The following is a 20,713-nucleotide window of genomic DNA, read 5'->3' on the forward strand; positions in this document are numbered from 1 at the left end:
TGGAAGGGACCTTGGAGGTCTTCTAGTCCAACCCCCTGTGCAAGCAGGAGACCCTATACCAGTGTTGGTGAATCTTTTCGGCACTGAGTGCTGATACGGGAGTGCATGTGTGCATGCGCGTGTGCTGGAAACCGGAAGAGCAGCCGCCCAGGGCACATGTGCGTGCCAGGAAGATGATCTTCTGGTTTCCGGCACCTGTGCCATAGGTTCGCCATCACGGCCCTATACCATTCTAGACAAGTGGCTATCCAGTCCCCCTCATTTTTATGGCAGCCCCTCAAATATTGGAACACTGCTATCGCCCCACACCCAGCCTTTCTTTTCATTAGATTAGACCTACCCAATTCCTGGCAACCGTTTTTTGTATGTTTCAGCCTCCAGCCCGTTAATCATTTTTGTTGCTCTTCTCTGCATTCTTTCCAGAGTCTCTACATCAGCAGTGTTGCAGTGAGATGATCTAGATAAGGATGATGCGCAGCATTTTCTTCTTCTGGAAGGAGTTTCCAGCTTTCAGAGGGAAAGGTTTCTCCATCTATCAAAATGTAAGAAGCAGATCCATGGGTTGTAGTCTTTATGGTGGGGGCAATGAAGCTCACCCTCCCAATATTGGAAGTATTCAGCCGCTTTGGTGCTTTGAAAATAAGCGGAACCACCGAATTAAAGGTGGATAGATTTAGAAGGTAAGACTGGACTCTCCATTTTGAGGGCCATTTGCCAAATAATCAATTTAGATAAACTACAAGAATGTTAATTACAGTTCATAATCCTTGGCTCTACGACCTTGATGGTTACAACTGGAAACAGAAAAGGAAAGATGGTGAACAGGATCTGTCTTCATTTCCCTTCCTTTTTTCCTCCTGGATGGTAAAGCAATTGGGGGGTAATATTGAGGGGAAAAAAGGAGTCCACAAATATGTTTGAAAGTTGAATCATGACAACTGGATTTATTTTTTGTTGGTTTCAGACGCTTTGCTGCTCATCCAAGCAGCTGCATCAATCAGAACAAGTTAGTTAGGCAGCGACTCACTGGAATGAACCAACTCCTCCTGTAAACCTCAGATTTTCTTCCCCAAAGTGCATGGCAATATGTTGAAGATTCTCAGCCATCCAGTGATCTGTTGCCAGGATGCAACTTTCAGACAACTCTACCTGGATGAATGAGAATTTTCAGATATAGGAGTTCAGAAATAGCTAGCCACCACACTGTCAGACCTGTCCCAGCTTGGGTGTTTACAAAAGAAATACTCTCAACTCCATTTGTAGTGAAAGGTATAACTTTTACTGAAGCCAAGTGGTTACAGCATAGCAAAGCCAGATCTGAGGATTTCCTGCTTAGTCCTGGTAATTTTCTTTTCTCCCAAGCCCTCCCCCTCTTGGTTATCTTAAAAAGGTAAAGGTAAAGGTTTCTCTCGCACATATGTGCTAGTCGTTCCCGACTCTAGGGGGCAGTGCTCTCCTCCGTTTCAAAGCCGAAGAGCCAGCACTGTCCAAAGACGTCTCCGTGGTCATGTGGCCGGCATGACTAAACGCCAAAGGCGCATGGAACGCTGTTCCCTTCCCACCAAAGGTGGTCCCTATTTTTCTACTTGCATTTTTTACATGCTTTCAAACTGCTAGGTTGGCAGAAGCTGGGACAAGTTCAAATTAGGCGTTTTGGTAACAGCTCCACATTTTGGTGCCTTTTTGGCTGGGCATTCCTCATTCCATTCCCAAGCTTGCGTCTTTGAATCTCTCAAGCTTTGTTTCAGACTGGCACCTCTGGTTTCTGTCATCCGGTCATCCCCCCTCCCTATATTCTGTTGCTCCTACCTTCCCCCTTTTATGGCAGGATGCCATCAAAGTGAAACAGGGCTGAAGCGATGCAATGGCAGACTTAACACACCACTGTCCTTTTATTTCCTTTTGCTGTCATCCCATTTCTCAGAGGGCAAAACACAAGTGAGCAAGACTGCACTGGAGAAAGTGTCCCAGAATGAGGTGCACAGTTTGTTTTGAGGGTCCCTGAGAAATTGACCACCTGGGTGTCCAAGAGAAGAGGCCGATCTGTATTCATTGCAAATGCTTTAATCAGAAGTTTCCCTACAGATTTCCGTACGACAGTCAGTTGTTGTGTCAAGGTCCCCTGCTGGGATCAGGCCAGCCAGCCAGATAAAAAAACGCAAACAGGCACATGCCTCAAGGCAGCATGGAGATGCCATTAAATCCCACCCGAGATGAAAAAAATGCCAAGCCGTATTCCTAAGATGCTATAAGTTATAATTTTAAATAGCCTCCAGGGAAAGAACTGCTTGAAGGATTTCACTGCCCTGCTGGAGATTTGAGAGAACATCTGCCTGGGCCACCTGCATTGGTCATCTTTCATTGACTTTGCATCTGTTGCTTTTGTTAGCACAAATTCAATTACCTGCAGCCGTCTGGGGACCCTTTGATTTGTATTGGGCCAAGCTGATGGACAGCTGCAGAAATGGCTGGGTGAGCTCTGTTTAGCTAAGAGGCAGAGAATAATACTGGGCATCAGAGCCAAATTCAGCCCTGGAACTGGAGAAAATGGATTGTTGAAAAATGAGCGGGCAGCTTGGCTTGTATCACCTGTGCTGCCTCTGCTCAGAAGAACAGCAATAGAGGCTGGGGGAAAGGAGTTACAATGCCAGAAAATGAGGCCCCAAGAAAATAACCCTTTGAGCAGAGCAGAAACAAATGAGTTCCACAAACTGGGATTTATATGACTCGACTGGTCTGCTTCCTACAACTGGCATTTCAGAGGGACTGGAACATCACGCTGAACACACTGAGCTGACAGGTGAGTCCAGGTCTTGGGCTGCTTGACCTGCTGCCCTGGTTCATGACAGCCCAGCCCCTTCAAAACAGGAGAGGGTTGACATCCAGAAAGGGAACTTGGGGCAAGATTTCTGAACAGCTGAAGCCCACAAGATGGAAAAACCCCTTGGCTTTTCAGTGTCTAAAATCAAGGCTTCAGTTCTGTGTAATAGATTTAAAACCAGTACTTAAAGATCTCTTCTTTTCACAGGATAATTTATGCCCGGTTGGCTTGCTTTGCAACCCATTTTATTTGTAGGGCTAAAATGTTAAAATGCTGTGCCTTGGAAATCTGTGAGGACTGATTTGGAAATTGTCCTGTTGTTGATGTGCCCTGAAATTGTTTTAGCCTTTTCCACAGCCATATCAGACTGCAGAATTAAAAGAAAGTAGATTCAGACGGAATGTCAGGAGGTATTTCTTATGGCAAGGGTTGTCAACCAGTGACAGGGTGTGCAAGCACGATAGCCCCATGCAGGGACTGTCAGGGATGGTTTAGGGGACCAAGTAATGGTGGGTCTAAATGACCTATGAACTTCTTTCCAATTCATTCATTCACTCACTCAATGACTCTATGATTGTTACTTCCAGCAAGCTGCTTTGGTATGATTTATGTCCTGAAGGTCAGAATGTCAATACTTGTAGCCATCACTCTGCTTAACAACTAATTCCCACAACACTGTCAAATAATTTACTAAGACTGTATTACTATTATTCTTCTCTTCCTTCCTAGTATCTATCTCTTCCCACTTATTACTATAACCATGTTGCTTGTATCTTTCAATTTATATTGTTTTTGTTTCCTAGTATAATTTGATAACTTATTAGTAAGTAACCTTGACTATCACTAAGTGTTGTACAGTATCTTTTTATTCTCAATGAATGTATATTTTATTCTCCTTATGTACACTGAGAGCATATACACCAAAGACAAATTCCTTGTGTGTCCAATCACACTTGGCCAATAAAGAATTCTATTCTAAATAAAATATGCATAAATCAAAGCTCTTTTCCCAGGACAAAGCTGGAGCAGCACCCTTTCCCTTGGTACGGCCCACAGAATCATGAAGGATGAAAGGCTGGGATGGCAGAAGCAAGTTGGGGTAGCCGAAGACCCAGGGAATCCATGGGCTTCCCCTGGTGGGCTTGGGGTGGGGGTTGCAATTCACCTCCGATGCTCCCTGCAATCAGGGCATGATGGGGTGTCAATCTAAGGACAGATCCAAATCTGGTTATGCTGTCATGCTGCCTTAGTGTAATTTCAAGTTTTGTGCTCTACTTCTACAAGGCACAACCCCCCCCCAGTAGCCCCTCCTCCGCATTGGAATTAAAAAAAAAATCTGAAAAATAGATCGGAAGCGTCTTCTCTTGTTTTAGGTAAGGGCTGAGAATGCAGAGCCATTCCTGACAAGTTCACAATACTTTCCTTGCCTTTATTTCATGCTGGAGAAAATAGCCACAGGGTTTTCGCTCTCATTTTCTTTTCTCTGAAAAGAGAAGGAACAAATGAAATGAAATTCACGAGAAGAGCAATCCATTTAATCGGAGGCAAGTGATGGGAGGGGGCGGGGGTAGCGCTCGTTCCCTCTGCATTCTATTCTACCAATTAATTATTTAGTTACATGCTGTCTGTTATGATGAGAGGTAATTAGAGGTAATTAGCTGGGGGGAAAAATGGAAGGTGGGAACGCTGCCAGTTGGTTATGAAAGCCGAGATTCAGTGCTTCCTTTATCACCTTCCAGGGTCTCTTGGAGGGCGGAGTTTGAGAAGTTCCCTGGAGAAGCAGCCAACCCTTCCCAGCCACCTTCTCCGTCATCATTCTGCTCCCCAGTTCAGACACCAAAAAGTTGCTCTGTGGCTCTGCAACTCAATGCCACCTGGGCCTTTGGGGTGCCAGCCATAGAATCCTAGGGCTGGAAGGGACCTTGGAGGTCTTCTAGTTCCACCTCCTGCCCAAAGCAGAAATCCATATACCATGCTGGACAAATGGTTGTCCAATGTTTTCTTGAAAACCTCCAGTTGTGCACCCACAGCTACAGGAGGCAAGCTCTCCCATTGTCTAAGTGTTCTCACAGTCAGGAAATTCCTCCTTATTTCCAGGTCGGGTCTCCTTTTGATGAGCTTCCACCCCTTGTTCCTTGTCCTGCCCTCAGGTGCTTTGGAGAATAAATCAACAGCCTCTTTCCTGTGACAGCCTTCAGGTACTGGAAAACTGCTTTCCTGTCTCCCCTGAGCCTTCTCTTCATTAGCTAGACATACCTAGTTACCTCAAAAGTTAATTGTATGGTTTAGCCTCCAGACTTCTTTGTTGCTCTTCTCTCCACTCTTTCTAGGGCCTCAGCAACTTTTTTGTATTGTGGTGACCAGAACAAGCTTCCTATAGGAGATGACCAGGCTGAGCCCAAGGGAGGGATCAAGCATGTCATCAGTCTCCGGTCAACGTCATGCCCACAAGAGATCTAAGTCCAGCCCTCCTTGAATTCCATTGACTCTTATCTACCTCCAATTCCCTTTTACCATTAGTAGTTCAGATTCTTGTAGTGGAGCGGGTTAGCACGCAATAAACCTGCAGTCATTTGAACCACCTTGTTTCTTGATTTTTTGCTCCTGGAACTTCCCCATTCAGCTTGACTGCCTCACAGCTTTTGAAAGAGGGCAGGACTGGATGAACCCCTGGCTGGCATCCTCCGCTGCTTGAAAGCAAAACCGCCAGACGCTCTGTGTCAAATCCACTACAAACCCCCAACTGCTTGCTTGGGCCAAGGAGGAAGCAGTGACTGAGCCTCCTACTCCTGCACAGACCCACGCTGTTTCCACGGCACTTGTGGGAGTCATGTATATGCTGCATGCTTCAAGATGCCCTTGATCTATGTAAGGAGAAATATAAATTGGCACAAACGGAGCGGCTGCGGAGGCCGACCCCATTAAATCCGCCAGAATTGCTGCATCTGACACCTAAAACTAGTTGAAACTCAAAGGCATCAAATGAACACCACGCCCTTTCAAGCCGGCTCCACCACCACCGAAGCACGGGAGAGCCGTCTCGCCTCCTGCCCGCGATCAACGGCTGCCGTGCGCCAGAGAACGGGAAGAAAAACATCAAGGCGAAAGCGCTCCCCCTTTCAGCCCCGCAGCCCCCGAGCAGCGTCTACCTGGGGAAAGGGAGCACCAGCCCTCCTTACCGGGGGCGGGCGAAGGGGGGGGGCTTTTGAACTTGCCATTGATTCATCCTCCAGCGCCGCGGCTGAGCATCATTAAAAATAATAGATGCGCCCGACCTTGCCAGCGGCCCCGCGGCTGTCCGTGCCGAGCTAAGTGGCTGCTCTGGGCCGAGAGGGGCGAAGGGAGGGAGGCAGGGAGGGGGAGTAGCTGGAGAAGTCGCTCCCCCCCCACCCCCGCCGGCCCATTCAGGGGTTCTTGGAAGAGTTGAAACTGCGATGGAGAGCGGCTGCCCCCAAACCCGCTTTCCTCTACGGCTGATGAAAGCAGGGCAGGAGTAGTTTAGGTGAGCTGGGGGAGGGGAGGGGAGGGGAGGAGGGAGATGCACTGAGTTCTCATCTGTGAGCATTTTTTGAACCAATCAAAATGCAGGTGTCCTTTGAAAATCACACTTCTTTGAATTTTGCCGTGTAGTGGGCCTCTGGGAAGAAAAATGGCTCTTTAGAAAGGAAGCTGCACAAAACACACACATATATTGTGTGTGTGTATGTAGGAAATGGCCCTTAGCTAAACTGCTTTACTGTCCTGGGGCTTGTTTCAGGTTTTTCAGGACAACCTTGCAGGTTGCAGGGAGGGAGAAAGGCCGGCTTTTGAAAAGGAGAATTAGGAAAGGAAGGTTAGGAAGGGGGGGAGATAGAATCTGTGTCTCCGTATTTATAATTTCCATTGATAAGACTGCTCCCCTAACTCAAAATTGACCTTAGGCTACCTTCAAGTAAGACAGTACAACACTTTAAAAAACCAAACTAAATACTGTAAACAAAAAATGGCATGTAACAAACAAAAATAAATACCAAGTGGCCACATCACTAATTCTATCCAAGAATCTGGGAAAAAAAAACAACCCAGCTTCTGCTTCTCAGCAGCTAGAGGCATCGGCTAGATATTAGCAGTGGTGGGATTCTGGGGGTTCTAGGGGGTTCGGCCGAACCCTTTGTTAAATTGCTGGCTCGCCCCGCCCCTTGCCCCGCCCCTCCGCACTACTATTTATTCCCAATAAATGGGACGAGCGAGCCAGCAATTTAACAAACGGTTCGGTGTTTTTTTGTAATTTATTGGCCCCGCAGCATACCGAACCATTTGTTAAATTGCTGCCTTGCCCGCCCCTCGCCCCGCCCTGCCTGCCACCCGCGCAGCGCCAGCCTACCGTAGCCAGGGGTAGGCAATTGTGGCTCTTTTACAACCTGTGGACTTCAACTTCCAGAATTCCTGAGACAGCTTGGCTGTCTCAGGAATTCTGGGAGTTGAAGGCCACAGGTTGTAAAAGCCACAATTGCCCACCCCTTCCTTAGCCTGAGTTCCGCTGCCTGGGATCCACGTGGGCTGCCATGTGGTTCCCCACTGGCTCCGGACGCAAGAGAGCAGGATGGAGAAAGCAGCTTCCACACCTTCACTCACCCTCACTCTCTGCTCTGTTGGATCGCCGGCCGTTCGCTTACCCCGCCCACTCCCAATCTATTGCTGCTTCCGGAGTCCCAGCTGATGGCTAGAGGAAAAAAAACTTCAAATTCTTGCCGCGGGGCTTCAAAGGGCCGCCCTATAGCCAGTGGTGCAGCCGAACCATTTGTTAAATTGCTGGCTTGCCCCGCCCCTCCGCACCACTATTTATTGCCAATAAATAGTGGTGGGCGAGGGGCGGGTGAGCCAGCAATTTAACAAACGGTTCGGTGGTTTTTTTGTAATTTTATTGGCCCACGGAGCTTCAGCATAGGCTAATTAGCCCCTTGATTCTATCAGCCTCCCTGCTCTCAGTTGATTTGTCTCAGCTGTTTTGCTCAGGGCTCTGCTGCTTCCTTGCAAAGAGTCCTGGAGCAGATTTTTTTCCCCTTAGCTCTGCTGAAACACGAAACTGAAACTGCTTTGCTGTTGCTGCAATGTTGGAAAATTAGGCAGGCAGAATTCTTTTCTTTTTCCTCACCAAAAAAGGTAGGTGGAAACAATGGGAAATTTAGGGAAAGATTTAAATTTGTTTAAATTTGTGAACCGGCCAAATACTCTGTTCAAAGAAAATACATTGTATGTTTGTATGTGTGTTATTGCTATTATTGCGATTTATTCATATTTGTTCTCTTTTATTCTTTAAAGTTTAACAATTCATTCTTTACCTTAATATCTTTATATTTGTTTGGGGTTGGCTTTCTTCCCTTTCATCTTTTTTATTGTACAGCAATCTTTCTCCTCAAACCTACCACCCCTCTCTTTTCTTTCCTTCTTACTTTCTTTCCCCCTCTCTTCTTCTCCTCCCTACTTCCTCTTCCTTTCTCATTCTCCTCCTCTCTTCTTCCCTCTCTTACCTTCACTCCTACTCTAATTTCCCTTCCCTTCCTTCATCCCTCTCTATTGCTGTATCCTTTTATGCATGTGGACTACTCAGAGGGCTGAAAAAGTTATTTCTGACTGGTCCTCACACTTTTGACCAGTCCTCGAACTTACGACTGTCCTCACATTTTACGTTTTTGCCCTATCTTGTCACCATGTTGAAGAGAAGCAGTTGTGAAATGAGTGACATGGTTGTTAAGAATGCTACAATGGGCATAAATGATGACCAGTCATTAAGTGCGAAGACCGGTCAAAAGTGCGAGGACCTGTCAGAAATCACTTTTTTCAGCCCTTTGGGTAGTCCTTTTGTGCATATGGACTACTCAGAGGGCTGAAAAAGTTATTTTTGACTGGTCCTCGCACTTTTGACCAGTCCTCGAACTTACGACTGACCTCACATTTTACATTTTTGCCCTATCTTGTCACCATGGTGAAGAGAAGCAGTTGTGAAATGAGTGACATGGTTGTTAAGAAAGCTGCACGGGCATAAATGTGAGGATGGTCATAAGTGTGAGGACCGGTCAAAAGTGCGAGGCCCAGTCAGAAATGACTTTTTTCAGCCCTCTGAGTAGTCCCTATGCACATAGCCACGCCCACCCGGTCACATGATGAGCTAGCCACACCCCCAACTAAGCCACGCCCACGGAACCTGTTGTTAAAAAAATTGAATCCCACCACTGGATATTAGCCTTTGGTCAGGTTCGGTTGGAGTCCCTGTTACTAACTGGACAAGAAGACCTTGATGAGATTTCCTCACACAGATTATTATGGGGTATGTTAATGATGATTCTCAATCACCAAGGTAAAATTGTCTTGTTGGAAGAAATATCCTTCTGGGTTCAGCTCCAAGTGGGGAAACAGACACTGGAAACATGGAGACTGCTTGGAAAGATGGTTTAATGGTGGACAGGATCACATGGCTTGAGTTCCTGAACAGAAAAGGGGTGAGATACAGCTTTCTCTGGCTTTGAACTTCCTGAGGTCCAGAAAGAGTATCCTGATTGGTTGTCAGACTCCCAGGGGGTGGGGGTCTTAGCTAGCCTTGCTGGCTGATGTAATCTTCCCAGGTGCCATGTGGTGAGTTTCTGTCCTAGATGGGTCCCATTGTGTTAGTTTCTGTTGCTATTGTGTTGCAGATTATGGCCCATTAACAAAGGTGTGTGTGGGGGAGGTAGGAAGCTGCTTTGTCTTTAAAACATGTTTCTCCATTTCTCATCCAGGGAAATATAATATTCTGCCTTTTTTAATATTTCCTAAAATATTTCATTCTTCCAGGAAAGGGGTGGGTGCTAACTTCCTACAGTTTGAAGGCTGAATCTTGGCAACTGATAAAATAAGTCCAGTTGCTATGATTCAACTTTCGTACTTCGTGTGGAGCAGCTTTTAAAGATGACAAGAAACAATGGATGGAATCTTATCCAGGACAGAAGCAATCTGGAATTAAGGAGAAACTTCCTAAGAGTGAGGACAATGAACCAGTGGAACAGCTGGCCTCCAGAAATTGCTTCATCACTGGAGGTTTTTAAGAAGAGACTGGACAGTCACTTGTCTGAAATGGTGCAGGGTCTCCTGCTTGAACAGGCAATTGGACTAGGTCCCTTCCAGCTCTATTCTGATTGACTGGGAAACCACATTTGATAAAGAGTATACTCCGATGACCAGGTTGCTAACAGCTGGAAAATGCTATCATAGAATAATTATTTTTCATTTGTTGCCCTAATTGCCAGTAGGAATCAATTCAAAATGTCCTCCATGGTGTAGCACTAGGGTACATTAGGATTCTTAAAAATTATCTAAGCGGGTGTGTGATATTCAAACTCCTGACCCCATAAGAGGTAAGAGGTGACGAGGCCACAAGACCATTTTTCTTGGCAAACTCTCTGCGCTTGCTTGTTTCCTTGCAGATGTTTCATTACTTCATTACAAACAAGGTAACATCATCATCAGTGCTAATTGATTGACCTGATGAGGCTACTTAGTTTAGGTAATAAAATATCTGCAAGAAAACAAGCAAGCGCAGAGAGGACCCAGGACCCCTCATTTCAGCCCTGAGCTACAAATATTCTCCTTTATCTGGAAGCCCTTTACTTTAAACAAGCCTTCAAGCAGATTGCGTTTATTTTGTTTTATTGTTGTTGCCAGGGAGGTGAAGCTTTACTGGGTTTTGTATTTGGGGTTTCACTTCTGCCCAGAGTCACCGTCAGTGAGTTGGATGACCAAATTCATTTTCTTAATAAATGAATATTGTAGGTGAACATGGCCCATGAATAGATCAACCAACAGTTTTTGTAATGTTCAGAGGAGGTGGGGTCCATTTCCAATTTCTGCTGTGGGGGAGGGGGGGTAAGGCTGCCTGTTTGTTTTTCTGTTTTGTTTTTTTTTTAATTTTGATTTATATGCCGCCCTTCTCCGAAGACTCAGGGCGGCTTACAATGTGCTCAGCAATAGCCTTCATCCTTTTGTATATTTATACAAAGTCAACTTATTGCCCCCACAAACTGGGTCCTCATTTCACCTACCTTAGAAAGGATGGAAGGCTGAGTCAACCTTGAGCCTTGGCGAGATTCGAACCCTGCAGTAATTGCAGGCAGCTGGTCTTAATCAGCTTAATAACAGGGTGCCTTAAACCCCTGTACTACCAAGGCTCTTTCTGTTTTTGTTTAGTTGTACATCAGAAAAAAGATTCCAGCTTTCTTTATCCTTACAACTTTATTCCTTACAAGTTGCACTGGCATTGAAAAAAGAATTTTTAATTTTATATTTTTAAAATGAAACTGGGGAATGGCCTTTGTCTCAAGAAATATGCACTTTAGCCTTCAAAGTAGTTTGTCCCTATCAGGAGCTGGTTCAAAATCCTTACTTGATGGTTCCTCCTGTTTACATTTCCAACAGCAAAGGATATCTTTATTTAGCAGAATAACAGAGTTGGAAGAGATCATGGAGGTCTTCTAGTCCAACCCCCTGATCAAGCAGGAGACCCTATACCATTTCGGAGAAATGGTTGTCCAATATCTTCTTGAAAATCTCCAAGGAAGCATATGGTGAGACAGTCGGGGATTATATGACAGCCGTGGCCAGGGGGGCTTTTTGTCAGGTTCGCCTGATACGCCAGTTGCGCCCCTTTCTGGACCGGGACTCCCTACGCACGGTCACTCAAGCACTCGTCACTTCTCGTCTGGACTATTGTAACGCTCTCTACATGGGGCTCCCCTTGGGGTACACCCGGAGGCTCCAACTGGTGCAGAATGCGGCTGCGCGGGGGATTATGGGAGCGACGGGGCGCTCCCATGTGACTCCTCTCCTGCGCGAGCTGCATTGGCTTCCGGTGGACTTCCGGGTGCGCTTCAAGGTGTTGGTGATCACCTTTAAAGCGCTCCATGGCTTAGGGCCAGGGTACTTACGGGACCGCCTTCTGCCACCAATAGCCTCCCACCGGCCGGTTCGCTCCCACAGAGAGGGCCGCCTCAGGGTGCCGTCAGCCAGACAATGCTGGCTGACGACCCCCAGGAGGAGAGCCTTCTCTGTGGTGGCACCTACCCTATGGAACAATCTATCCCAGAGATACGAGTGATCTCCAACCTCCGGATTTTTCGTCGGGCCCTAAAAACTTATTTTTTTCAGTTAGCCGGTCTGTCCTGATTTTAGGGTTAGTTTTAAAATTTTAATATTTATTTTAAATTGACAAGTTTTAAATTATGGGCCAAATTTATAAATTATTTTAACTTTATTTTTTAACTGTGATGTTTGTATAGATGTTTTTTATCTGGCTGTTCACCGCCCTGAGTCCGAAAGGAGAAGGGCGGTATAGAAATTTGAATAAATAAATAAATAAATAAATAAATTAGCGGGCTCTGATGAGCCTTGCAACATCCCGGGCTGATGAACTGCTGCAGAGGGGTCTTTGGACCGGATCTGTCCTGTAGGGACAGGGAAGAAGGAGAGGCACCACGTAAGACCAAGAGGAACAGGCAAGTTCCTCGGAGGTCAGAGGAAACTCTCCCTGACTCTGCAGCCGGGGGCGGCGGCCATTGTGATCGCCAACTAAGCTGGAGCAACCGGATCAAGCACTGTGCAGGAGCGGAGAAGTGAGCAGAACATTGATGGTGGGTGAGTGACAGCTAAATCACAGGCAGAAGAGAGAGAAAAAAGGACTATTTTTAAAATAACTATAAAAGTCCTAGCGGTTGAACAGCAGCTAATAGGAGTGGAGAAAGGATGGAAGAAGAAGAGTAAAGCAGAAGCTATAAAGTGGGAAAAAACCCGATTAGAAAATTGTGTGTTGGATTCAAATATTTGGAGAGCTTTAAAAAAAAAATAGAAGAATTGACAATCCAAAAGATTTTTCTCTAATTAGTGAACTTTAAAAGAAGTTTAAAGAGGGAAGAAATGCCCGCAGTAGAAAGGATTGGTTAAAGACTTTAATTTGAAATTGAATTGGAAAGTAAAATTGGAATTTGGACTGTGTAAATTTGGACTGAGTTTTTAAACTGATTTGGTGCTTATAAAAGTGAAAAGGAAGAAGAAGGAAAATTAAATAAGCAAAACTGTTTAATGTGGATTGCAAACAAAATGGATACTCTTCTAGGTTGCTGACTACAATTGTGGATTATAAAGAGCCATTTTCAGACAAAAAAAAAAGGAACATTACAACGCTGAATTTCTGTTTTGGAAAAAAGAAGAATAATAAACCTTGAACTTTGAAAGAGACAGCTGTGAAACTTTAAAGAGGTTTGTTTGTCTGTAAGTGTGACTTTGACGATTAAAAAAGGAGGATTACAATGCATTTCGAAACTGGAATAATATTAACTGAAAAAATACAAATTGGAGGAATTTAAGGAAATGATGAAAATGATGTACTTATCATTGAAGATGGAAATAAGGGAAATGACTATAATACTACATGGAAAACCGAAACCTGATGATCAAAAAAATGACTTAGAATTTATTCAGATTGACAAGGAAATAATTACGGAGAAGCAAGAAAAAGAGACTGATAATAAAGAAGAAGACAAAGACAAAGAGACTGACTATTGAAATCTAAATGATTATGGGGCTAGTAATAATAAAAAGGAGAATATCAGAGTCTCGGCTCCGTCTCTCATCCGGTCCAAATAGCGAAAGAAAAATAATTCAAGCCACGAAAGAACGTTAACACAGGTTTACTTTTAAGTTCCTCAGCAACTCAGCCGGAAGAAAAGAACAAGCCAGAATACAAGTTTAAAGTCAGCGCTGCACGCAGTCGTCGTGCAATACTATTTATAACCCTCTGTGCCGTATTAACTATCATCCGGCACATAAGAACCCAAACAACCCCCCATCAGCTGTTCATTGGGTTGACAATTGGCGCTGCACTGACGTCACTAGAGGGCGCCAACGACTTGGTTCCTGATGCTGTCGGTGCCTGTAGCTCATTGTCAGGGCTCCCACCAATCCACAGTTAGATGCTTGGACGACGGGGCTCCAACCTTCCACGCCCCCCCATCGATGGCGAGTCCCAGCCGGGCTCGACAGGCGGCTCCCCTCTACCAGGGGTCCACCTGCGATATATAAAGCAGAAGGATTAGACACAGCAGATACAGTTCTTGAAGGTCCCGGTTTATCCGGATACTTGCAATGGTACCGGTGTATAAGACAGGCAGCATGTACATCTATAGATGCCACCCAGGAGGCCTGCGCTAAGGGACAGCCTTTCCATCGTACCAGATATTGGAGTCTACTCCTACAATGTCTGGCGTCTAAAATTTTATCTATTTCATATTGATCTGTATGTACTGGGCCTGGTGGGGCAGGTGAATCACTAGTCCTGTCTACCGTAATGGGTTTCAACAAGCTACTGTGAAACACAGGATGTATTTTACCTAATAGAGGGGGTAATTTAAGAACCACAGTCACAGGATTGATCACTTTGGTTATTGGGAAAGGACCTAAGTACTTTGGGCCTAGCTTCTTACTCGGAATTTTAAGTTTTAAATATTTAGTAGACAAATAAACTCGATCTCCCACTACAAACGGTTTCGGGTTTGCCCTCTTTTTATCAATATACATCTTATATTCGTCCGCTGCCTTTTGCAGAGCTGTCTTAACCTCCGGCCATATATGGCGGATTTTGTCTGCCCAACCAGCCGGCGTATCTAAGCCTATAGATGGAGGTTCTACTTCTGGTGTAGCTGGGAATTCTCTATCATGTACTATCTGGAAGGGGGAAAGGGGACCCGTGCTACGATGATTTATGTTGTTGTAGGCAACTTCTGCGAAGAGGAGGAGATCAGACCAATCTGTTTGTTGATAAGAAACATAGCAACGAAGGTATCATTCTACAGCAGCATTGGCCCATTCTGCTGCACCATAAGTACTGGGGTGGAAAGCAGAACTCAAACCTTGGGTAGATCCTATTCGGTTTATAAAATATCGCCAAAATTTAGCAGTAAACTGGATTCCCCAATCCGAAATAATCTGTCTCGGAACTCCATGGAGGTGATAGACATGGAGGAACAGATCAGTCAATCTCCGTGCAGACAGTAACCCTCGGCAGGGCACAAAATGGGCCTGCTTCGAGAACATATCCACCACTGTCCATATTACTGTATATCCGTTACTGGTGGGGAGATCAACAATAAAATCCATAGCGATCTCCTCCCACGGTCTACTAGGATCAGCTACCGGTTGTAATAATCCTATTGGTTTTCCCGACCATGGTTTCGATGCCGCACATGTAGGACATCCTTTCACGTAATGTTCGACCTCTCCACGCATCCGTGGCCACCAAAACTGTCATCGAATGAGATGAAGTGTTTTCAGGAAGCTGAAATGTCCCGCCGGCTTGGAATCATGACAACGGCGTAAAACAGATGTTCGAAGGCATTCTGGAAAAGAACAAGCCGGAATACAAGTTTGAAGTCAGCGCTGCACGCAGTCGCCATGCAACACTATTTATAACCCTCTGTGCCGTATTAACTATCATCCAGCACATAAGAACCCAAAGACCCCCCCCCATCAGTTGTTCATTGGCTCCCACCAATCCACAGGTTAGATGCCTGGACGACGGGGCTCCAACCTTCCACGCCCCCCCCCCCATCGATGGCGAGTCCCAGCCGGGCTCAACACAGAGATTATATTAAGATTAATAACGGAAGAAACAGAAAAGGGGGAAAGAAGCAAAGAAAAAGAGGGCGGAATAGAAAGAATACAAAAGATTTAAATGATTATGCTGGGATTATCAGTGGGAAAATAAGAAAAAGGGAAAAGGGATGGAAAATAAGGAGAAATGCAGGGCAAAACAGAAGAGTTTATGACTTTAAAAGACAAAATGATTACACTGGGATTAACAGTGGAAAGATAAGAAAAAGGGAGGTGATAGTTCAGGAACTTAAAGTAGAAAAGAAAAGAAAGGGAAAGAAAAAAAATACAAAAATGGAAAGGGAGAATTGTGATATTAACTAAACAATTTAACATATGTATGTATGATGAATGTAATAAATGGGATAGTTTCAAATAATCAGAGAAATGGTATATGAGGCAATGAACTAAGTAGAAAAATATATATATTTATTTGGTTTCTATAAAGTTGTTGAATTGTACTATTGGGAATAGAGAGAATTTAAGGAAATGGTTGGGAACTGCATTATGGTGTATTATTTGAATTAAGTTTTTTACTTAATTGACTTGCTATTGAACACTCTTAATTAATTAGGGAAAGTCTAAGTCCTAGGGAGGTCACTCTCCCTCAGATAGGCGGATGTGAGTCCCTTTTGTTGAAATGGAACCCTGGAGTTCAGTCGAGTCTGTTGATTACGTACCTGTCTCCCAGCTGCGTATCTTCAGCTCTGCCCGCACTGCTAGAAGTCGTTGCCGAATTGACGGTCGAGCTCCCCAACCTGATGGTTGTGGGAGATTTTAATCTCCTGTCGGCCGGCGAGACATCTGAGCTGGTCCGGGAGTTCATGTCCTCTGTGATGGCCATGGACCTGACTCAAATTGTACAGGGTCCAACTCAAAATGGCGGACACACCCTTGACCTGATTTTTATCTCTGGCCAATGATTAAATGCTCGGGGTAGGAGAGCTCTTACTATTTTTCCCCTGTCATGGACCGATCATTCCCTCCTTAAACTGGACTTTCCATCTGCCAACCCCCATTGCTGGGAGGCGGAACTGACCAAATGGTTCCGCCCCAGGCACCTGATGGACCCTGAGATGTTCCGGACGGAGCTTGGGACTTTTCCCACATACCTGTACCACGATTCGCCAGAGGCCCTGGTGGAAGCCTGGGAATGGGCAGCCACCGGGGCACTGGATTGAATTGCCGCTTTGCGGCCTCTTGTCCCACAGGGATCCCGTGTGGCTCCTCGGTTCTCTGAGGAGCTCAGGGAAATGAAGCGTTGGAAGAGACACCTAGAGGGCTGTTGGAGACCTTCTCGTTCCGAATCTGACTGAACACAGTTAAGAACCTACATTAGGTCTTATCTTGTGGCGATGGAAGCGGCGAAATGTGATTATTTCGCCACTCTCATTGCGTCTGCAGAAAACCGCCCAGCGGCCTTGCTTAGAGTGACACGCTCTCTTCTTAATCAGGGAGCAAGGGAGGACCCCTTGCAGGGCAATGCTGAGGATTTTGTGCAATTTCTGCAAGATAAAATCGCTGAGATCCGGTTAGGTCTAGATTCCGACTGGGCAGGACTGAGCGAGGAGACAGGAGCGAGTCTTGAAGGTACTATCTGGGTTGACTTTGATCCTGTGTCCTCAGAGGAAGTGGACAGGATTGTGGGTAGATTGGGAGCTTCCACATGTTTGTTGGACCCGTGTCCCTCCTGGCTCATTGCGGCAACCAGGGAGGTGACCGGTGACTGGATCCTGGCCATTGTCAATGCTTCTTTGAGGGATGGGGTCTTCCTGACCATCCTTAAGGAGGCGATGGTTCGACCCCTCCTCAAGAAGCCAGCCCTGGATCTGGCCGTTTTGAACAACTTTCGTCCTGTCTCCAACCTTCGTTTTATAGCGAAGGTTGTTGAGTCTGTGGTCGCTCATCAACTTCCACAATTCCTGGAGGAAATGGATTATCTAGACATGTACCAATCGGGCTCCAGGCGTGGACACAGCATGGAAACGGCATTGGTCGCCCTAGTGAATGATCTCTGGCGGGCCAGAGATAGAGGTCACTCCTCTATCCTGGTCCTACTTGACCCCTCAGCGGCTTTTGATACCATTGACCATGGTATCCTATTGCAGATGGCTTGGGGGGTTGGGGGTGGGGGCACTGTGCTACAATGGTTCACCTCCTACCTCTCAGGTCATATGCAATTTGTTTGGGCATGGGGACAGAGATCCTCCCCAAGGCCCCTCACTTGTGGGGTACCTCAGGGATCGATTCTCCTCCAACTGCTCTTCAACATCTATATGAAGCCACTGGGAGAGATCATTCGTGGTTTCGGGGTGAGGTTTCAGCAATATGCTGATGATGATACCCAGTTGTACATCTCCACCCCTGACCAATCTAGGGATGCTCTTTCCATGATGTCGAAATGCCTGGAGGCAGTGCAGGTCTGGATGGGTAGGAACAGGCTCAGACTCAACCCCTCCAAAACAGAGTGGCTGTGGATGCTGGCATCTTCTGATGGGAGGGGAGGGGAGTTGCTTACTCCCTCAGAAAGGGTTCGTAATCTTGGTGTCCTCCTGGATTCATGGCTGTCACTAACTGACCATCTGACGGCCGTGACCAGGGGGGCCTTTGCACAGGTTTGCCTTGTGCGCCAATTGCGCCCTTTCCTAGACAGAGATGCCCTTCGTACAGTCACCCACACTCTTGTCATCTCTCGCCTGGATTACTGCAATGCCCTTTACATGGGGCTGCCCTTGGGGTGCACCCGGAGGCTCCAACTGGTCCAAAATGCAGCAGCGCGGGTTGTTACGAGAGCTTCCCATTACTCCCATGTTACACCTCTCCTGCGCGAGCTGCACTGGTTACTAGTGATCCTCCGGATCTGCTTCAAGGTGCTGGTGCTTACCTATAAAGCCCTTCATGGCATGAGCTCAGGGTACTTGAAGGAGCACCTACTGCCTGCCTCTCACTGACCAGCGCAATAATAATAATAATAATAATAATAATAATAATAATAATAATAATAATAATAATAATAATAATAATAATAATAATAATAATAATAATAATTTTATTTCTATACCGCCCTTCTCCTGAAGGACTCAGGGCGGTGTACAGCCTATTTAAAAACACAGACAAAACAATGATATAAAATTTAAAATAATTAAATAAGTGGCTCAAATTTAAAACCCCAATAAATTTAAATACCCCAATTTAAAACTATTGTGTTGATAGTCCGGCCTGGCGGAACAACAGGGTCTTCAATGCGCAGCGAAACACCCGGAGGTCGGAGATCTTACGAATTTCCGGGGGCAGTTCATTCCACAGGGCTGGGGCTCCCACAGAGAAGGCACTGACATAGGGCAGCCCTCCTCGGGGTGCCGTCGACCAAGCAATGTCAGCTGATGGCGCCCAGGATGAGGGCGTTCTCAGTGAGTGTGCCGACCCTCTGGAATGCCTTACCCACCGAGCTCCGAACGGCTCCCGACCTTCGCTCCTTCCACAAGGACCTAAAGACGTGGCTTTTTAAACAACTCATCTGATCTGTGGGGTGTTTTTAATTGGTTTTAATATGGTTTTAAATTGTGGGATTTTAATTATGTTAAATTAATTATATTTTTTATTGTTCTTTGGTTTTTAACCTTTTGTGAGCTGCCCCGAGTCCTTCGGGAGAAGGGCGGCATATAAATTTAACTAACTAACTAACTAACTAACTAACTAACTAACTAACTAACTAAATAAATAAATAAATAAATAAATAAATAAATAAATAATTTAAATATAACAAAACTATAACAAAAACCTGAAATAATTGTATTATTTGGAATATTAGATAAATAAACTGGAGATGATATTATGTTGTGTGAATGCAAATTTAGGGGTTCAAATTTTAGGGAAGAAAAAAAATTGAATTATATTAGGAATAGAAGTTAAGAAGAAGGGCAAAATTGTATGGAAGTTTAAAAATTGTAATAGGATTTAGAAATATGAATAAGTTTATCATATAAGACTATAATAGTTGTTATATTGGGGGTAAGATTTAGATTTAATTGGTTTTTATTAATATGTTGAATGATGTAGAAATGTGAAACAATGGTATTATTTGGTATATTTGATAAATAATTGGAGATGGTATTATGTTGTGTCAATGCAAATTAAGGGGATTAAATTTCAGGGAGGAAAAAGAAAAAATTGAATTAAGTTAAGAGGAAAGGTGACATCGGGTTTTTTTAAATTAGAGAGAATAAATGCTATGCCAAAAATTGAATGTACACAAAACTGTGTTAAAGATGAACAAAACTTTGTACAAATTTATGACCAGGTCAATATTCTGTCTAGAAAAGATGTATTGTATGTTTGTCTGTCTGTTTACAAAAAGAAAAAAGGAAAGAAAATCTCCAAGGGTGATGGCACACCCACAGCTTCTGAAGCTGGTTAATTGTTCTGTCAGGAAATTTCTCCTTAGTTCTAGGTTGGATGGAGAAAAGGTTGACCTCTTCTTGTAGCAGCCACTCAAACATCTTGAGACTTCAGAGCCTCAAGTTGCTGAGACTCTGGAAAGAAAAGAGCAAGAAAGATGATTAGGGGTCTGGAGGCTCTTTTCTTTTCTTTTTTTAAAGCGTATGGTACGTGTTAGCCAGGGATCACCGAGGTGGCTGGCTGCCTCTGAAAGGATTTTTTTCAGGCGGTGTTATCTTTACCTGTGGGATGCCTGAATGCTGGTAGGCAATTGGGGGAGGCTCCTTTCTTGTCCCTACATGGTTTATTCGCTTATGGGAATTGAGCCGCTGACCTCAGCAGTGCGCAGGCCCAGCATCTTACCATGTGAGCCACCGCGGCCTCCCTGGTCTGGAGGCCAAAACATAAAAACAACAGTTGCAGGAATTGGATATGTCTAGTCTAGTGACAAGGAGGATCAGAGGTGACAGGATAGCAGTGTTCCAATATTTGAGGGGCTGCCATAAAGAGGAAGGGGGTCAAACTATTTTCCAAAGTCCAGAAGGCAGGACAAGAAGCAATGGATGGAAACGAATCAAGAAGAGAAGCAACCTAGAACTAAGGAGAAATTTCCTGACAGAACAATTAACCAGTGGAATGGTTTGCCTTCAGAAGTTCTGGATGCTCCATCACGGGAGCTTTTAAGAAGAGACTGGACAGTCAATTGTCTGGAATGGTATAGGGCAGTGATGGCAAACCTTTTCGGCACTGAGTGCCCAAACCAAGACATGTGCATGCGTGCGCACGCTCTGGAGTGCTGGAAAC

At 45.1% G+C, this 20,713-nt stretch overlaps 1 long non-coding RNA gene across 1 annotated transcript; it reads left to right on the forward strand.

The window, feature by feature from the left end:
* Nucleotides 1-367: 367 nt before the first annotated feature.
* On the forward strand, nt 368-5,399 carry LOC117663480 (uncharacterized). Its single transcript, XR_004590712.3, has 4 exons — nt 368-542; nt 1,925-2,800; nt 4,919-5,019; nt 5,152-5,399. It is a non-coding gene; the product is annotated as an uncharacterized LOC117663480 (long non-coding RNA).
* Nucleotides 5,400-20,713: the final 15,314 nt, after the last annotated feature.

This window comes from Pantherophis guttatus, chromosome 10 (genome assembly GCF_059756535.1).
Source record: "Pantherophis guttatus breed Tessera chromosome 10, ASM5975653v1, whole genome shotgun sequence".
Lineage (NCBI taxonomy): Eukaryota > Metazoa > Chordata > Lepidosauria > Squamata > Colubridae > Pantherophis > Pantherophis guttatus.